At 36.3% G+C, this 6,000-nt stretch overlaps 1 long non-coding RNA gene across 1 annotated transcript; it reads right to left on the bottom strand.

Moving 5' to 3' along the window:
- Nucleotides 1–463: 463 nt before the first annotated feature.
- LOC104234427 (uncharacterized) lies at nucleotides 464–4,083 on the bottom strand. The gene is made up of 4 exons (XR_712944.2): nucleotides 3,749–4,083; nucleotides 3,362–3,545; nucleotides 1,542–1,628; nucleotides 464–663 (listed from the first exon to the last, which is right to left on the bottom strand). It is a non-coding gene; the product is annotated as an uncharacterized lncRNA (long non-coding RNA).
- Between the last annotated feature and the right edge of the window lie 1,917 nt (nucleotides 4,084–6,000).

Genomic DNA, 6,000 nt, shown 5'->3' with positions numbered 1-6,000 from the left:
GCCACACTTTTCGACCTAAAGCAACGCTTTTCGTGGGGTGGCCTAAATGAGCGTAACCTTTAACATAAGGCAATGCTTTACCAATGTTGCTTTAGGAGTCACGCTTGAAAAGTGTAGCCTAAGAGTAACAAAGGCCACGCTTGTTACTCCCTCTATGATAACAGTTTTCGTGTACTACAACAACACTTTAAAAGCGTAGCCGTTGTTATTCCTTAGGCAACAATTGTAAAGTATAGCTTTTGCTATGCTGCTATATTGTCCACAAATTTGCTAATTCCTACAGTCACACTTTTGAAGCATGACACTTTTGTCTAAGCTATAAAGCATATTTTATTATTGTACAAGCCATGCTTTTGTGGTCAAGAAATTAATTTTTGTATATATCCTATAATCACATTTAAGTAGGGATCTCAAGTACTCAATTACATAGAAGATAATAAAAGAATATTTCAAATGCACGTACTTGCAATGAACTTCAAAATGGGAATAAATCTCATGTAGTACATCAACAAAAGATGCTAATATTTCAAGGTGCATACAAGAAATAAACTTTACAAAACCAAATGTATCACTATAGTATCAGGAATAAAAAAAATCATAATTGTCCAAAGTCTTCATCAAATTATCTTTTGGCCACCATTTCCAATTGCTCACCAGAATTTCCTACAGAATCAAAATAAAATTAATAATTAGATAGAATTCAATAGTATGTAAGTGCAAACTCAAAGAAATGTGGCAGAGTTTGCCCCTAGGAAATTTAAGTACCAAGCACTATTCAAAGAATAGATATCTGCTATAAATATAAGGCTTAAGCATTATTCCTCTTTTTTCCCGTATCATAAACTGAATTTGTTTCTTTAGTTCAGGCAAATTCTCCATTCATTTATGATCTTAAAAGTCATGTGAAGACCAAAATGAATGAGTATGCAGTTCTAGCTTCTGTTGAGGTAAGCTGATAAAGTTATAAATTAATTTCTTACACATAAATGGCTCAGCAACTTCTGTTATCTCTTAGTTTAATATGTCTAATATTCATGCATTTTGGACAAGCAAGCATAAACGGTAGAAAATACACATAATTACATAGACAAAAATTCCATTCCAATTGATAAAAGTTAAGTAAATTGGAACTTGTTCACATTTTAGGTATAGAATGTTACTTCTCTTTAAGTCCCCACCTTAAACTGTTTTATCGTGCACTTTCATTTAAGAAGAATCTAAACCACAAATTACCTAGTTTAATCGCACAATGGTAATGACTCCAATCATTATCAAAAATCTCATACACTACATTATGAATATGGTAATCACAAGGAAGGAGCATAATTCCATGCAGTATGAAACATAAAATATCATAATGAAGTTGAACAGATGTTATGATGGAGCACTGATTTTTAAGAAAATAACTATTGAGTAAAATTTCAATTTCAGGTTCAACCGTATTATATATTTCATAATTCTACTGGTAGAAGCAAAAAAGATATTGCTTTATGATATGCTTTAGACAATCGTATGACTGGATAGAAGCATATATTGCTTACCTAACGTAGTGCATTTCTCTGCTTTGTGCTCTCAGTTAAATTTTACCAATATCCATTTCTTTTTTATGCGGATGTAGAACCAACAACCTAAAGTTAAATACAGAATAAAGTAAAAAAATATTATTGACCATACATCAAAGAACCAAGATGTCAATTGGGCAAAAATAATTTAACAAAGAATAGTCTAAAACTTAGGACAATCATTACGTTCATAATAATTAAACAAATTGTCTTCCACTAAAAGCTTGTAGGGGAAGAGTTTAGCTTGTTCAAAATTATGACACAAATATTTTTAACTGAAGCATGCACTCCCAAATATGCAATAGTGACTAGCGTCATGTCAATTTTCTCAAGAATTCTGCCATTACTAGAGAACATCCGACTGCGCCTAGCAATCTTAAAAAAAACTCATGGGATCATATATTAGCAATGTCAGGAAGATGTAATTAAATAGCTGAAGTATTACAAAGAAATTGAAATAACCGAGATGAAAGATTATACCTGAAAATGAAAGTTCTGTTCCCCTTATCAAAGATATTTGCTTCATAAACCAAGCAAGAAAATGGAAACAATAATATTCTTTTCAACAGTTTATTACAAGTATACAACCAACAGTTTATTACAACCAACCAAGCAATAATATTCTTCATAAACCAAGCAAAAATTGCTTCATAACTCAAAGTATGATCATAAACTCCATCGTCATGGTATTGTAGAAGCAATCTGGAAAATTACACTAATACTGAAGCAAATTAAATACACTCCACAAATTTTTGGAGCCACTATCACATAAGAAGCAAAGAAAAAAGCATGTTCCTGTTGAAATAATAACGAACTATACTACTCAATTTAGAGTTGAGGCTTTCATTACACATTTAGATTATTACTACTCAATACACAGTTAGTTCCTAAAGTAGCTTATATATATTGTGGAACAAATGTGCACATCACTAAGTAAAGGATATGCACGCCAAGATTAAAATATGTTCTTAATAGTATTTGCACCCCCACATTCTAATGCATCTAAAGAAAAACTAATTGAATAGAGAGTTGCATGGTAAGAAGGCTCTCTAAATCTTGACTTTTGGTGTGCTCCGTGAGTTTTTTTCATCACAAAAAAACTTATATATAAATAACAATAACAACAAACCAAGCTTAATTCCATACGTGGGGTCTGGGGAGGGTAGTGTGTACGCAGCATTACCCCTACGCTATAAAGGTAGAGAGGTTGTTTCCGATAGATCCTCGTCATCCATCTATTTTATGTATCCTTGTTTTATCCTTCATTAGACTTTGGAGGTCATTCATACCTTTTTCATTAGCAAATTATATCATATTTGCCCTGGACCGTAACGTAATTCCAACCTGAAGTATAGGGTGTTAATTTTAAATTATAGTCAAGTATATGTATAATTTTGGACATTTACCGAAAGTATTTCGAAGCGTACTATCCACACAGTTCAAGATGGAGCCAGTTAAAGTCAAGGGACAGTCTGCTAACGCAGGGTATGAATGCCTCAAAAATAAAAGGGATGGCAAAGATTAAAATTATTTTTGTACAGAAGAGGTATAAATTTGTACCTTTATCCTACTTAAAATAAATACATTTAAAATGCACCATCTCGATCAATTTAAGCTTTTCAGTTGAGTCGATTCATACATAACAACATGATATTAGAGCAAAACAAGAATTAGTACGTGAATTTGGACATGTTAGAATGAGTGAATAAAATGCCAAATATTTGAATAACTCTTTATATATAAATAACTCAAACAATTAGTTTAGGCAGATAATTTAAAATGAAAATAAGAGGGCTTACGATCGAGCGATGAGGGAAAGAAGGGCGTCATCATTGGGAGGGCCATCAAGAGAAGTGAGAAAAGGGAAGAAATAGACAGAGGTCACGACGGCTCCACCATCAGCTTTAGCGATGAGAGATTGAAGGCAAACAACTCCACATTGAGGATCACTGTTGCGTCTACCATCAAAAGGGTCCAAAAATGCTGATATTTCCAAAATAAGATTATCAGAGGATTCTGCACAATCTTTTAACTAAACAAATCGCAAAGCTATCAACTAAATAAGCAAATGAATTTCAAAAAAACTTCGAAGAAGCCATTAAGCAAAAAAAGTAACTGTAGAAATTTCAGACAAGCCAAATCGCAAAGTAATTAAACTGAAAACCAAAATTTCAGAGAAATCTTACACAAGCTTTCGAAAAATGGAGATCAACAATGATTGTAAGCCCAAAACTCAAAATTCTCAATTGCAACTGATAGTCGAAGAACCCAGATGAAAAGAGTGCTTTGACTTTTTAGAAGAGAAACTAGAAGAGATATAGCGCATCCATCAGAGATTTCCATAAAACCCACACTAATTTGCTTCCTAGTTAGAAGAAGAGCCAAATTTTAGAGAAGATGAAGGATGGGATTCTATTGTAGAGTTGGTAAAAGCTGAAAAGAGTGGGATATTTTAGGGCATAATAATTCGGCCAAATTTTAGGGGAAAATCTGAGCGGAAAATTTTAGGGGACTTTAGACCACATTTACAGAGAGTTGCTTTTATTAATATAAACAAGCACGCCTAAAAGTGTTAGCATTACATATGAATAAGTGTTGTTAATTATTTTATGATTTGGTATAAGTTGAAAAGCATAGTCTATACCATTAAAAGGAACACTTTTTAAGCGTGCTAGACAATGGCAGCCCTTTAAAAAATGTTGCCAAAGATACTTTCAGCAACATTTTCCAAGTGTTGTCTATAATTGGTATGGCCTTAGGCCAAATTTGTTGTAGTTACATACTTTGTCAATCATAGCATATTAAATCCACTATTTAATTCTCCTGAACTCTACTCGTTATACAAGAGTTGTGTTATATTTGGTCTAGAATTTATTAAGTTCAATTGGGATTCACCCTATTAACTTATTATTAATTGGTTTAGCATCTATTTTCTCAAATAATTTGGCGCCGTCTATGGGGAGTTTTTAGTTGAAACTATAGTTCTTTCTAGATTAAAAAAAATAGTCATCTTTCCTTCGTTTGCACAAACTAACGATAGCAGAAAAAGGAGATGCAAGACTGAAAGCGATAGCAGGCGTCACTACCAATATTTTGAACACCATCAACAAAGATGGCAGGGAAGACAACGAGAATGTGACACCAAGCGCTACGCCCAGGCGAAGTGCTTCACCTCCCCCTCATGAAAGCGTGACAGCTTCACAAGGAAGGGAAGCCTCGACGTCTTCAGCTGAAGAAGCACCACCAGTAGTGAATAAGTTATTGGATGAGTGGCTAACAAGCACTCTAAACAATATACTCGATAGACCTGCTCAAAGAGAGGACAAAAACACTGTGCAAGCAGACATCATAACAACCACTGGCGAGCAGCCTATCCCTCAAACAGGTAGCACTTACCCCACTATTGATGCAGATAATGAGGCGCTCGCAGCCGTTCTAAAGAAAATGGAAGAAATGGAAAACGAAAACAAGGCGCTTCGCGACCAGATGAAGGAGCATCAATAAAGGGTCGATAAGATATCAGACTCTCCAAAGTTGCTACCAAAATGAGACGTTGGACAGTTCGTCGAACAACCATACAGCGAGGAAGCGACTCCACATGCCATTCCCGAAACCTTCATAATGCCACCGTACCTGAAGGTATACTATGGTACTACAGACCCCGAAGATCACATCATCCACTACATCACATCGGTGAAGGGCAACGACCTTTCGAAGGAGCAAGTACCATCAGTGTTGCTAAAAAAGTTCGGCAAAACCTTAACGGGGGAGCCTTAACCTGGTATTCACAACTGTCGGCGCGGTCAATAGCAACGTTCGAGGAAATGACCGACAAGTTCATCACCTCCTATGTAGGGGCTAAAAAGGTGGAAGCCAGGGTGAATGACATATTCATCGTTAGGCAATCGCCTGGCAAGGGACTCAGGGACTTCCTCGCCTGGTTTAACAGGGTGAGAATGAGCCTACCAAATGTATCAGAAGGAATGGCGGTAGCCGCTTTCCAGAATGGGTTAAGCAGGAGCAGGTCGAGAGAAACTAGAAAACTATTAAGCAGGCTCATGAAACATCCTCCACTACTTGGGAGGAAATCCACAATGCCTATTGCACCGAGGTGAGAGCCGACGAGGACAACCTTAATGGTTCGACTCAATGGTTGACGTCAGTTCAAGCAGAATCAAGGAAAAATCGTCGTAACGATGGTCGAAGGGATCAGTCGAGCCCCCATCTCAGCCGAGAAAGGCATCAGCCCTACATCAGAACAGTCGTCCCACTGTCTCCTCGACACACGGAAGAGCCGCCCAGGCCGCACACAGGGACTCAGGGAAACGAAAGAGGTATGCCTCCACTCTTATCTGCTCACAATTTTGTGTTTCCCCTTTAGAAATAGTTTACGCACTAGAGAAGCTCGGCACGAAGGTGAAATGGCCACAAAAAATGA

The sequence above is a fragment of the Nicotiana sylvestris genome, chromosome 2 (assembly GCF_000393655.2).
Source record: "Nicotiana sylvestris chromosome 2, ASM39365v2, whole genome shotgun sequence".
In the NCBI taxonomy this organism is placed as follows: Eukaryota; Viridiplantae; Streptophyta; class Magnoliopsida; order Solanales; family Solanaceae; genus Nicotiana; species Nicotiana sylvestris.
This window is presented reverse-complemented; position numbering and strand designations above follow the sequence as displayed.